The following is a 14,212-nucleotide window of genomic DNA, read 5'->3' as shown; positions in this document are numbered from 1 at the left end:
TTCTATTTCTGTATATATATTTTTTTCCCCCATTTCAAACTTTAGACTACTTGTTAAGCCTTTTGGTCAGTGTTGCACTCAAGCATCTCTCTCTCTCTCTCTCTCTCTCTCTCTCTCTCTCTCTCTCTCTCTCTCTCTCTCTCTCTCTCTCTCTCTCTCTCTCTCTCTCTATCTATCTATCTCTCTATCTATCTCTCAAAACCTCACTGAACTTCGCAAAGGTTTTTTACGTGACTTTTTACAGTCTACGCCATTACAACGTCTAGTGAATGACGTCATTTGCCAACGTTATGTATATATAATACGGTGGAATATCTGTTAAGAGATAAGGAAAACTATATATGTGTCAACAGGAGATAACATTTCCTTATCGAGGATTACGATGATGATGCAATTAAAGGGGAAAAAAACCCTTAATGAATATTGAGGAGACACTCGGGACTAATTAGCGGTTAGCTGAACTGACGGATTGGTAATTTGATCAGCTTAATGACCATCTAACCCCCCCACCCACCACTCACATCCACCTCCCACTCTCGGTCACCCCTCCCCCCCTTTTGCGCCCCCTAACCACGCCCTACTCTACTTTTTTCTCGAAGGCCCATATGTGGTTTTATGATCATTGGACTATTAATATATATATATATATATATATATATATATATGTATATATATATATATATATATATATATATATATATATATATATATATATATATATATATATATATATATATATATATATATATATGTATATTAGTGTTCATATTTAGATTCTAATATGGTAAACTTTGTCTCTTTGAAAAATAAAAAGCTCTTAAAAAATCAAGCGTATAAAATGTTTGGACCATATATGTTTTTTTCCCCTCCCCATTTTCCACCGCCCCAACAGAATTATAAAACCAAAATAAACTTACAGCTAACATGAGTGAGGCCAAAATATCAGTGTACAAAGTTGAGGTAAATGTTGCCACCTGTCATTTCCACCCAGAGAGAGAGAGAGAGAGAGAGAGAGAGAGAGAGAGAGAGAGAGAGAGAGAGAGATGAGTATCACTTTAGAAATATTCATCGCTGACATAGCCATTTCCTGCTATGTTTGAAAATCATATTCATTTTCTTTCCCCCCATGAATCTGTCCAAGATTATTATGGAACCATCATTAACTACAGTAACAAGCGGTTAAGACATAGATGAGGTCAGACATTCCCCCTCTACTCCCACAATAGCATGTAATAACAGGTCGCCCCTGGCAAAAAGCAAATTCACATCAGCTTTGGAATATTATTTTGGGAGGTCTCTTATGTTCCGGTACTCAAAATGCATTTGTGGTTGTAGGCTATTTTGCAGTTCGGGCTCAAATTGAGAGAAAGGTTTACCATATACATATGTATTGTGGAAAAACTGATATATATATTTTTTTTTTTTTTTTTTTTTTATACTTTGTCGCTGTCTCCCGCGTTTGCGAGGTAGCGCAAGGAAACAGACGAAAGAAATGGCCCAACCCCCCCCCCCCATACACATGTATATACATACGTCCACACACGCAAATATACATACCTACACAGCCTTCCATGGTTTTCCCCAGACGCTTCACATGCCCTGATTCAATCCACTGCCAGCACGTTAACCCCGGTATACCACATCGCTCCAATTCACTCTATTCCTTGCCCTCCTTTCACCCTCCTGCATGTTCAGGCCCCGATCACACAAAATCTTTTTCACTCCATCTTTCCACCTCCAATTTGGTCTCCCTCTTCTCCTCGTTCCCTCCACCTCCGACACATATATCCTCTTGGTCAATCTTTCCTCACTCATTCTCTCCATGTGCCCAAACCACTTCAAAACACCCTCCTCTGTTCTCTCAACCACGCTCTTTTTATTTCCACACATTTCTCTTACCCTTACGTTACTCACTCGATCAAACCACCTCACACCACACATTGTCCTCAAACATCTCATTTCCAGCACATCCATCCTCCTGCGCACAACTCTATCCATAGCCCACGCCTCGCAACCATACAACATTGTTGGAACCACTATTCCTTCAAACATACCCATTTTTGCTTTCCGAGATAATGTTCTCGACTTCCACACATTCTTCAAGGCCCCCAGAATTTTCGCCCCCTCCCCCACCCTATGATCCACTTCCGCTTCCATGGTTCCATCCGCTGCCAGATCCACTCCCAGATATCTAAAACACTTCACTTCCTCCAGTTTTTCTCCATTCAAACTCACCTCCCAATTGACTTGACCCTCAACCCTACTGTACCTAATAACCTTGCTCTTATTCACATTTACTCTTAACTTTCTTCTTCCACACACTTTACCAAACTCAGTCACCAGCTTCTGCAGTTTCTCACATGAATCAGCCACCAGCGCTGTATCATCAGCGAACAACAACTGACTCACTTCCCAAGCTCTCTCATCCCCAACAGACTTCATACTTGCCCCTCTTTCCAAAACTCTTGCATTTACCTCCCTAACAGCCCCATCCATAAACAAATTAAACAACCATGGAGACATCACACACCCCTGCCGCAAACCTACATTCACTGAGAACCAATCACTTTCCTCTCTTCCTACACGTACATATATATATATATATATATATATATATATATATATATATATATATATATATATATATATATATATATATATATATATATATATATATTTATTCTAATGTTTAACCTTTAGCTACATAAGTGTAATAAACTCATCTATTATCATCATCCACAACACGGAGAATAACAAATATCACCCAATTTCACTTAAGATCCATCAGGACCCCAATTGCCAATTCCATTTCACAGCCTATTTAGCTCTGGTTTACGTTGGTGCGGAATCTGATAGAAAGGTTTTCTAACACTGTATCCACTCCATGCTCTCACTAGGACCCTCTGTGGTCGTAGATTCGCCAGTGACGTAGGGAATTCCTTTTGCCAAGGAGTTCTGAGCCCACACAGCTGTTCGGAACTCTTTAAGTTTAAGGAACTCTACTTTTAGGAAGCCTTTAAGAGCTTTTGACATAGAGCCATAGCTCTAGCAATCAAAGAAGAGCTGAAAACTATAACTCTCAACTGAAGGAGCTCTATGTATTTGGAGGTATACAGTGCAGGGGAGACACTCTACCTCAAGAGCTCTATATAGTTAGAGGTATAATCAGGTCGTTTCTGGACTAAGAACTTCTATATCATTAGGATCTGTCCTCAAGAGGTTAGCCATCTGGTGTTAAACCTTCTATAAGAGAGTTCGCAAATCAACTATATTTGTGTGTGATCTCGCTTCTGAAATCTGATGATCAGAAAGATAACCACTTGGCATGTCTGCTCTATTCAGCTACAGGAAGTATTACATGGGGGCATTACAGTCTAGTGGAAATCACCCCTCCCCCCCCAATCACACTCCACATACGACTCTCTCTCTCTCTCTCTCTCTCTCTCTCTCTCTCTCTCTCTCTCTCTCTCTCTCTCTCTCTCTCTCTCTCTCTCTCTCTCTCTCTCTCTCTCTCTCTCATAAGCTGTAACGTGATATTAAACTCTGGGCTAAAACCCCTTGGTTGTTAGCCCGACCACTAAACTCCTCCCAGTGAGCTGGTTGTGCCAATTAGTGCCATGGTCTTTCAGTGAGGAAACGAGAGGCGATATTGGAGAGGTTTTGGAGGCTTCGGTATGTTGGCGAGGGGGAAGGGGGGGTCTCGGAGGCCAGGGGGCGTTGGAGGAGGAGGGAGGTTATTTTGTCGGCTACAATGTGGTGTTGGAGGGGATTTGGAGTCCAGGATGTAAAGGAGGGTTTTTGGAGGTCAGAAGGTAGTGTTGAGTTTTGTAGGCCAAGCTGTACTGGGGAACATTAGAGGCCTCATTAATGAACCTTTTTCTTCAGCGATTTGAACCTCTTTACTCAGTGGCGTTTCGTCCACCTTATGTGACGAAAGGGTTCTCTACAAGTGTGAACCTCCGAGTCCAAGAGCTGGGATGATGAGGAGAAATTTACTCACCAATGAGTCACATGACGCAGAGTGAGGGGCGATGAGGAGGTACATACTCACCAGTGAGTCACATGGCGCAGAGTGAGGGGCGATGAGGAGGTATTTACTCACCAATGAATACAGATGTGGTGAGGGAGCCAGCCGTATCCTTGCACTTGGGTTGAAGGTACCTGGCCAAACCTCCTCATTTCCATATTCATGTTCGCATCCCAACTGCCGGAGGATCTGAGTGTTGTAATGGCTGGTTGTAGATCAGGTGCAGCTGCCCAACCACACCATCCCTGGAGAATATGAGTGTTATAATAGCCAGTTGTAGATCAGAATCACCTGCCCGGCCCCAGACGGGAGAATCTGAGTGTTATAACTGCTGGTTGTAGATCTAATGCATCTACCCAGCATCACCCTATCAGAGGATCTGAATGTTATAATGGCCGGTTGTAGATCACAATCAGCTGCCCAGCCCTCAGTGGGAGGATCTGAATGTTATAGTAACTTTATGTAGATTCTCTGGTGATACTGGGGGGAAGGTGTTGGTTTAGGAAATGAGGGATGACAAGGGAGTTAGATCTAGTGGGATTGGTTGTAGAAGGAGGATGTAAGAAGGGAGTGATATCAGAAGAAATGGCTGTAAAGGAAGATTGGTAGAGGAAGAATGAGTTTAGATAGATTGGGTGTCTCAGTGGAGTGGTTGTGGAGGAAGATGTAGACATGGGAAGGCTTGGACGTAGAGAGAATAGTTGTGCTACGAATGGTGCTTGAAGTAGTATAAGGAACGAAGACAATGGTAAACATACGAATAAAGTCAAATATATGGGCACAGGGAACAGAGAACCACATGTCACACTAAGAAAAACAGAAGAGAATGGAAGATCTCAATGGCACCCTTTGAGGAAGTGGGTGGGTCATTAGCTTTGTTCTTGGGGAAGAAGACCTGGGGAAAAGGAGGGATTTCCCCCTGAAAAGAATGGGAGGGACTCAAGGATCGAACAAAGGATACGTCTGAAGGAGGAAGAGATGAGAATCAGGAAGGTTCCTACAAAGGAAAAGAAGGAGAGTAGCGCTTCTGGGTGACCAATGTGAAGGTTGGTGGGAGAAGATGAAGTGGACATCGTCCCCAGGTAAGGGAGGGAGTTAGTGGTCATCGCGACGCTCCTAGTGGCTAGGAGATGGCAAGACGAGGACCATGGTGGAGGTGATAGTGGGCGATGATAGTCCCTCCCTCCCTCCCCTTCCTCCTCCTCCACATCCCCACCCCCTTCCTCCCTCTTCCTCCTCCTCCACCTCCCTCCCCCCATGCTGCAGGAGCGATGGTGACTTTAATGAAGAGGTATGGAGGAAGGGGGGTAAGGGGGAGGGGAAATGCGACCCGGCCAAAGGCTATTTGCCTTGGTGAATGTCTGAGGGAGAGAGAGAGAGAGAGAGAGAGAGAGAGAGAGAGAGAGAGAGAGAGAGAGAGAGAGAGAGAGTAGAGAACATGAAGGTGGCATCTGATGTTAGCGAGAGGTGACATAGAGAATAGTGAAGCCAAGAGACCATGTAATAATAATAATGATGATGATGATGATGATGATGATGATGATGATGATGAATTTCTTCGTTTTTTCTCATTCTTTTATTGCTCGAAGATGGGTCAATATGGACGACATGACAGCCTTTATTGGGCACACATAAATGCAGCAGTCAATACTGCACAACAACGCCCACTGTAGAAGTGGAGACGATAGGAAACATATGTACGTCAAATCAAGACATAATGCCTCGTAGTTCGGTGTAGAAGGAAGGTAGATGATGTTGGGAGAACAGAGTTCTTAGTGGTTCTGATGATGCGAGATGGGACGAGGATTAAACTCATGTATGGTGTTCTAATATAGCTGTTTTAGGTGGCAAATGATGGAGGGACATGTCGATCATCATAGATCAAGGTAACTAGTAAAAAAGAATGATAGATATCATACTGCCTCCTTACGATGTCTTATATAATGATCGTATATAGGAACAAAAGTTTAGAATCCTTTTATAGCAAATGCTTGGTATAGAGGCTTATCATATAGCACACAATGCTTTAGATATCTTTTCGTTATAATGGCTATTTTCGAAGCAATGATATTAGTTCTGTAATCATATGATTGACAAAGGAAATCAAGATTAATTAAGTCGGGGTAATTAAGGTCCAATATATATTACGACCAATTAAAAAGAATTTATATCAAAAGGAGACACTTACTTTAGTCGTTTGTCCCAGCCATATCTTACCCTAGCCATGACTGGCCCTAGCCATGTCTTATTCTAGACATGTCTTACCCTAGCCATGACTGGCCCTAGCCATGTCTTATCCTAGCCATGTCTTGCCCTAGCCATGTCTTGCCCTAGCCATGTCTTACCCTAGCCATGACTGGCCCTAGCCATGTCTTATCCTAGCCATGTCTTGCCCTAGCCATGTCTTGCCCTGGCCATGTCTTGCCCTAGCCATGTCTTATCCTAGCCATGTCTTGCCCTAGCCATGTCTTGTCATAGCCATGTCTTGCCCTGGCCATGTCTTGTCATAGCCATGTCTTGCCCTAGCCATGTCTCGCCCTAGCCATGTCTTGCCCTAGCCATGTCTTGCCCCAGCCATGTCTTGTCCTAGCCATGTCTTGCCCTAGCCATGTCTCGCCCTAGCCATGTCTTGCCCTAGCCATGTCTTGCCACAGCCATGTCTTGTCCTAGCCATGTCTTGCCCTAGCCATGTCTTGTCCTAGCCATATCTTGTCGTAGCCAGACTTTCCAATTAGGCCTAGCGTTGTTATTAAGGTAATACGAGATCCTGGGAGAGAGGGAAGGGGTGGAATGGGGGGGTTGGAGATGGATATAGATGGGTGTCAACAGAGAGACTGCAGAGTCAATACGTAGAGTGGTGTTGTGAGAGAGTGAGAGAGAGAGTGAGAGAGTGAGAGAGGTGGGAAGTCTTGGTTTCTCACAGTGAATTTGTAGGTTTGTTTAAGAGTGAAGTGTGTGTGTGTGTGTGTGTGTGTGTGTGTGTGTGTGTGTGTTGAGGCTATGTTGATGTCCCTAATGGAACAGTACCACAAGCCTGTGCAGGGTAGATAAGAAGACGTGGTAGATAGGGAGGCAGGGTAGATAGGGACGTAAGGGTAGATAACATGGGGCGAGTATCTGTGTGTTTATATGTAAACGTCTGGGTATTGCTTATGTGTTTATGTATACAAATGTTTATTAAAGACTAATGAATATTCAGCGCTCATCAGGTATGAGACCGTGAGTGTAATTTGCAATGCATACCAGAGTATACATTTGTCATGTATAGGCTTATTCTCGTGTAGCCGTACATGTGTGTGCCGGTGCGTATGCGTCTGTGTTTGGAGAGAGAGAGAGAGAGAGAGAGAGAGAGAGAGAGAGAGAGAGAGAGAGAGAGAGAGAGAGAGAGAGAGAGAGAGAGAGAGCACAGGTGACAGTAACAACAGGAGACAATACACCACCGTGTTGACATCTTGTCCAGCCTTGCATCACACACACGAGGCCTATTTTGCCGACAATTTCTTTCAGTGAATGCGCAAACCAATCTTACATAAATTCATGTATTGAGAACTGAGATATATGTATCGATAAGTGGCTATTTTTCAAATGAAATGGGAACTATGTTAACGGCATGTAAATGAATGTTCTCTTTTTTTTCTAATATTTGATATATATATACACTTTCCTCTGTATGACTGCTGAAATAAGCCCAGCTCTTATCTATTGTTTCTTGGTCGTATACGGTTTTGATATTATATATACCACTTTGAGTCTGTCTGTCTGTCTGTCTGTCTTTCTGTCTTTCTGTCTGTCTGTCTGTCTTTCTGTCTACATGTCTGTCTGTTTGTCTGTCTGTCTGTTTATCTGTCTGTCTATCTGTCTGTCTGTCTCTCTCTCTCTCTCTCTCTTTGAATATGCAACACAGATACATGTGGCATACAAACATCTTGTCCCAACAATATCTATGATAGCTCTCACTCTATCAATGGGCATGGAAACGATTGAGCCAATAGCAAAGGAATACTCGTACGAAAGGAATTCAAACAACAAGAGATTGATGGGTTCTAACGAGGCTGTTTGCATTGTGGAAAAGAAGAGAAACTCATAGGTTAACGTGGTGAGAATAAAAAGACATGCAGATGTTTCGGAAATTTTTTTTACATTAAATCAAAACTAAACTTGCTTCCAGTTTCCAAGAAGCAATATAAAACTTCCAGGATTTCTAGCTGCCCCCTTTTTTCCAGCAGCTACAGAAGAGTTCCAGGATCTAATATCTTCCAGTACCTGATGTTAACTGTTCTGAGCCGGAGCGTCAGAACCAACCCAAGGCCTCCCCTTCCAGTGTGAACATTCAGCAACCTGGAAGAGGAGGATGGGTAAGAGAGAGAGAGAGAGAGAGACGGGCGAAGATAATGAGACCGAAGTTGCGTCTCTTCCAGAGACAATATGACCAGCTCCTTCTCCCTTACCTGACGGACACGACGCTTTTATGATGGTGAAAACGACAGTCCTCGTGCTGGTGAGGCAACGACTGAGGCAGAGGGAAATGGTGAGGGAAGGATAGAAGGATATCATCAGACTTGTAGACATACGGGGAACTTGAGCGTTCCAGCCGGATAGTGAGATCCAGTAATCACAAAAACCCTTCTATAAGCCAGCTTTCCAGCAACCAGACGTTTCCAGTGACCAGTCCTCCAGGGGTCTATGTGGTTGTTTGGGCAATACTTACACCATAATAACCAAGGTGTTCGAGTCTCTAACGATCCAGGAGGGAAGGGTCTTCCCAGTAGCTATTGAATTTCGAAGACCAGAGCATTCCATTGACCAGTTTTCTGGAACCGAAGAAGCTCTAGCCTCAAACCTTCTTCAGAGGGCTTCCAGAATCCAATGTCTTCCAGTAACTAGATTGTTCCAGCGACCGGTGTCTTCCAGGAGCCACTGGGAGGCAGGCACAGCCACCTGGAATGAAGTCTGATCCTGAGCCCTCATGATTTCCCAGACGGCCTTCCAGAGATTGGTGAAGTTGAAAAGAAATAGTCTTAGCAAAGGTCAGGGAAAATTCGTTGTGCGATTTCCCAATTACTAAGATAAGTCCAGGGAAATATATTTTCCCCTCTGTCATCAGGTAAATCTCTCTCTCTCTCTCTCTCTCTCTCTCTCTCTCTCTCTCTCTCTCTCTCTCTCTCTCTCTCTGCACGGGTCCACTCATTTGCCTATCTTTGTATCTATATCCGTGCTTTATCTCCTTTTCTTTTTTTTCTCTCTCTCTTTCTCTTCACTCGCCGCAAGTCGTCTTCATAACACGCATTTAAAAAAAAAAAACATAGCAGAAGGAAAACTCTAAGTCCATTACCCTCGCTATGTTTCACGTTGAAGAAAAAAAGGCGGCTCTCAGGGAAAACACCATTTTCCACCCCACGAGGGGGTAAAAAAAAGGCCACTGACAGTAGAATTAAGATTTACTCCCATGTACTCTCAGATTAAGAGCTTGGTATGGTCCAGCAGGAGGAGGGAGCGCTTGAGTTGTGGCTTGTATCAGGTTAGTGGCGTCGCTCAAGGTCCTTTTTGCAACGACAATGGACCACCTCACATAACATTTGATATTACCCGTATATTATGACGGATATTACATGCTTTATGTTTATGTCCTCCTGTAATACTAGTGCTTCTGTGCTTCACCGCTGAGATGTATCTTAGTAATATCTTATGTACGTCCATACACACGTGAAGAAGAGAAACTAGGATGTCCTTCATATAGGAATAAAATGTAGAGTCACCAACTGTCAGACAGAATCAAAGATTCGATTCAGTTTCTGTGAATCAAGAGTGCCATGTTGTGTGAAGGGAGATATGTACATTACAGTAGTAATGTCTTAATGTACAGTACAGTAGCAATGTCTTAATGTACAGTACAGTAGCAATGTCTTAATGTACAGTACAGTAGCAATGTCTTAATGTACAGTACAGTAGTAATGTCTTAATGTACAGTACAGTAGCAATGTCTTAATGTACAGTACAGTAGTAATGTCTTAATGTACAGTACAGTAGCAATGTCTTAATGTACAGTACAGTAGTAATGTCTTAATGTACAGTACAGTAGCAATGTCTTAATGTACAGTACAGTAGTAATGTCTTAATGTACAGTACAGTAGCAATGTCTTAATGTACAGTACAGTAGTAATGTCTTAATGTACAGTACAGTAGTAATGTCTTAATGTACAGTACAGTAGCAATGCCTTAATGTACAGTACAGTAGTAATGTCTTAATGTACAGTACAGTAGTAATGTCTTCAAGCAAGATGCTGGAATTTTAACTGATACTTTTGACCAGATGTTTACTGGAAATTCCCAGTCATTTCCTGGAACACAAACGTCGGGTTAACACGTCAGAGAAGAGGGAAGGTGATGCCATTGGTGGCTTCCTGTAGCAAGGTAGGGGGGTGAGAGAGAGAGAGAGAGAGAGAGAGAGAGAGAGAGAGAGAGAGAGAGAGAGAGAGAGAGAGAGAGAGAGAGAGAGAGAGAGATTTACCTCCTCCCAGATCTTTCTCTCACGAAAGAAAGTATCCCAGTGGGGATCCAAAGTCTCAAACCTTCAAGCTCCCTTGTTCGAGTTCCAGGGGGGTTCGATCCACTGGTGGGACGTGAGAGCCATACAGAACGACACTGGCCCAGTTAGCCAGTTAATCCTCATCCTTTGTCGCTGTCTGGGGACTTACCTCCTCCTGAACTCCTTTACCTGCCAAAGGAGATTTATATTTTTTTTCCCTTTTTCAAGTATGTTGCAACTCAGGCTTCGAGAGGCGAGGTTCATGAGAAACCTTGGGGGTTCGCTGTGGTGCTTCTCCTGCTTCGAATAATCCACTCAGAGTGACTTTGTCGTAGACTTACTCGCCATTGCCATACAGCAGCTCGGTACTATGTCAGTTTTACGACATTCTGCATCAGTTCTTATGTTCTATTGGCCAGTCGTAACCATAAAGTGGAGGAGTTCCTTTCCAGACTGGAAAAGTCCTGGAACATGGCAGAAATCCTTATGCAAAGCTCGAGTATATATATATATATATATATATATATATATATATATATATATATATATATATATATATATATATATATATATATATATATTCGCCATTTCCCGCGTCAGCGAGGTAGCGTTAAGAACAGAGGAAAGAGTCTTAGAGGGAATATCCTCACTTGGCCTCCTTTTCTGGTCATATTTTGGAAAATTAAAAAAAAAAAACGGGAAGGGAGGATTTCCAGCCACCCGCTCCCTCCCCTTTTAGTCGCCTCTTACGACACGCAGGGAATACGTGGGAAGTATTCTTTCTCCCCTATCCCCAGGGATAATATATAAGTATAATCATAACAAGTGAACATAACTTTAGATCAAGACAATAGAGTTAGCTTCAACACACTGGAGGCACATATAAACCCTGAACAGCAAAATTCTCATTACCAGTGTTGAGAGGACAGATAAAAATCGCAACTTTAGGAGGTAAAAAGTGGAGTATGAAGCCTCGTATTATGCCGCTCCAGATGGCTCATCTTCGCTCCTATTGTCTGACTAATGTAAAAAGAAAAAGATAAGTATGTTACCCATTACATCCATTTTCTGTTTTGGTGGCTGGCGAGCCAATTTGCCAGCGTTGCTTATTCCCAGCGTCTCCCTGTTGTTTATGAGAGACGTGATTTGATTACCAACTCACCTCTCCACTTCCTCATTGTAAATACAGATGAGAGGCGGCTGCTAGGGAGTGTATGAGGCATGAGGCCATCGGAGGGTAGGTTTGAAGATAATGATGAGGGTCGTGTGTGTGTAGGGGTGTGGAGGAATATGAATGAAGATGAGAGAGATGTGTGGGAATGGCGATAATAGGAGAGACAGTTTCATGTTCTGGAGATCATAGAATGTTAGATATATAGCAGGTATAGCGAGATTGATAGATGTATTGATAAATTTTCGTTCTATAGCCGTACAACTGAATGGTTCATTGGCAAGCGTTCAGAAATGTATCATCTACCCATGCACACCTCTCGCTTCATACATTTCCAACCCTTAGCAATTTCTCAGCCCTCCATACATTCCCAGACCCCCATACATTCCCAGCCCTCCATACATTCCCAGCCCCCATACATTCCCAGCCCCCCATACATTCCCAGCCCTCCATACATTCCCAGCCCCCCATACATTCCCAGCCCCCATACAATCCCAGGCCTCCATACATTTCTTGCCCTTGATACATGGAAACGAACATGACAAACTTGGTCATCGTTGGTGTTCAACGAGCAGAAAGTTTGTTCCATTTTATGCTCAACGAATCTCAACGTAGACCGAGTTTGTGTTCAACGCGCCTAAACCTTGACCCACTTAGCGTTCAACGCACCTAAACCTTGACGCACTTGGCGTTCAACGCACCTAAACCTTGACCCACTTAGCGTTCAACGCACCTAAACCTTGACCCACTTAGCGTTCAACACACCTAAACCTTGACCCACTTAGCGTTCAACACACCTAAACCTTGACCCACGTAGCGTTCAACGCACCTAAAGCTTGGCCTAGTTCAGGTAAGTGGGGGAGGGGGGGGCGCGTGGAAGTCAAATTCCTGCCTTCATTAGCGTTCATTTAATGAACTTACGGTGGAGGGGAAAAAAATGAATTCAATATGGTTGCATGTTTGGGAAATGACCTCATATATCCGAAGAGCTAGTGGGGACGCTGGTGCCTGGCGAATATTGGCAGAGGCCGAGAGAGAGAGAGAGAGAGAGAGAGAGAGAGAGAGAGAGAGAGAGAGAGAGAGAGAGAGAGAGAGAGAGAGAGAGAATCTACGCACACATAATGCACCAATCTTCCTACACTGTTATTACATGTATATCTTCAACATTTACACATTTCTCATCTCTCATTATACACACTTCCTCTCCCTCTCATTATCCAGTTTTCTATCAGGTCCTGTGTCACCCATCACCCCATTTTCTTTTTATAATCCCTCGCATCTTTCATCCATCTATATCATCCCTCATTTCCTGACTCATTCTTCCCTCCTCCCTCATCATTACCCATCATATCTCATTCCAATTACCAATGTCTAGCCTCATAATCCATTACAATGGACCCTCATCAGATCTTTGGGTAAATAATCTAACAAATTCAATCTGCTTCATTCACATTCAAAAACGTGCTGCACCAAACTCTAATCTTTAGACCACCCTCCACCCCCCTTTGCTATTCTTTAGCTCCAGTTTTCTAACCTTCCTAAATCTTCTCTCTTTTCCTATTTAATTTGGAGGTTCCAGTCACGGACCCACGTCCACATCAAGGCCAGGCCTTAAATGAGATAGAGAGAGGATTATGAAAGTGGGCAAGGGAAAAAGAAGAGACAATGGAATGTATTTACGAATTTTTGGAGGAAGTGAAAAATGTGCCAGGTCATAGTTATTGGGAAACACATGAGAAGGGTAGAGAGTTCCAGAGCACAGAACATATTTTCTAATCTACTTTCTTTAGAAAAAAAAAGTATACAAGTGATAGTTTTTCTTTATGATTCTAAAGACTTTTATTAGCACATCTCCAAGATAAAAGTAACAAATCATCCAGAAAAGTGATAGAAGTTTTCACACCATAATCGCATCTCTTGTTTACACAATCGCATTCGAAAACCCCTTTTTCATTCCTTTTGTTTTCAAGCCGAGCGAGAACAGGTTAGAGCAGGTGCTTGAAGCTCTATGTGTCATTGTTTTCACTCTAGTTCCAGGCTCTATCGTTATCATGAAGTGTACTTCTCTTGTTGGGTCTAGAGGAAGGGAGCTTAATAGCCTTCGAGAATCAGTTTTCGCGTTTATGGTTGAGTGTGATGTTTCTATGGGGACCGAGTGCTATGTCACTGTCTGTCTATCTATCTGTCTTTTTTGTCTGTCTATCTTTCTGTCTGTCTGTCTGTCTATATGTCTGTCTGTCTGTCTGTCTGTCTGTCTCTGTCTGTCTTTTTGTTTGTCTGTCTGTCTGTTTGTCTGTCAGTCTATGTTTCTGTCTCTGTATGGCGGTCTGTCTGTCTGTCTGTCTCTCTCTCTCTCTCTCTCTCTCTCTCTCTCTCTCTCTCTCTCTCTCTCTCTCTCTCTCTCTCTCTCTCTCTCCCTTTTCTTCCTTCTACCCATTCTCTCTGATGAGAAAAAAATATATACATGTTGTTACCAGTATTCCATTAC

Source organism: Panulirus ornatus, chromosome 34, assembly GCF_036320965.1.
Source record: "Panulirus ornatus isolate Po-2019 chromosome 34, ASM3632096v1, whole genome shotgun sequence".
NCBI classification, from domain to species: Eukaryota; Metazoa; Arthropoda; class Malacostraca; order Decapoda; family Palinuridae; genus Panulirus; species Panulirus ornatus.
Note: the sequence above shows the minus strand (reverse complement) of the source record.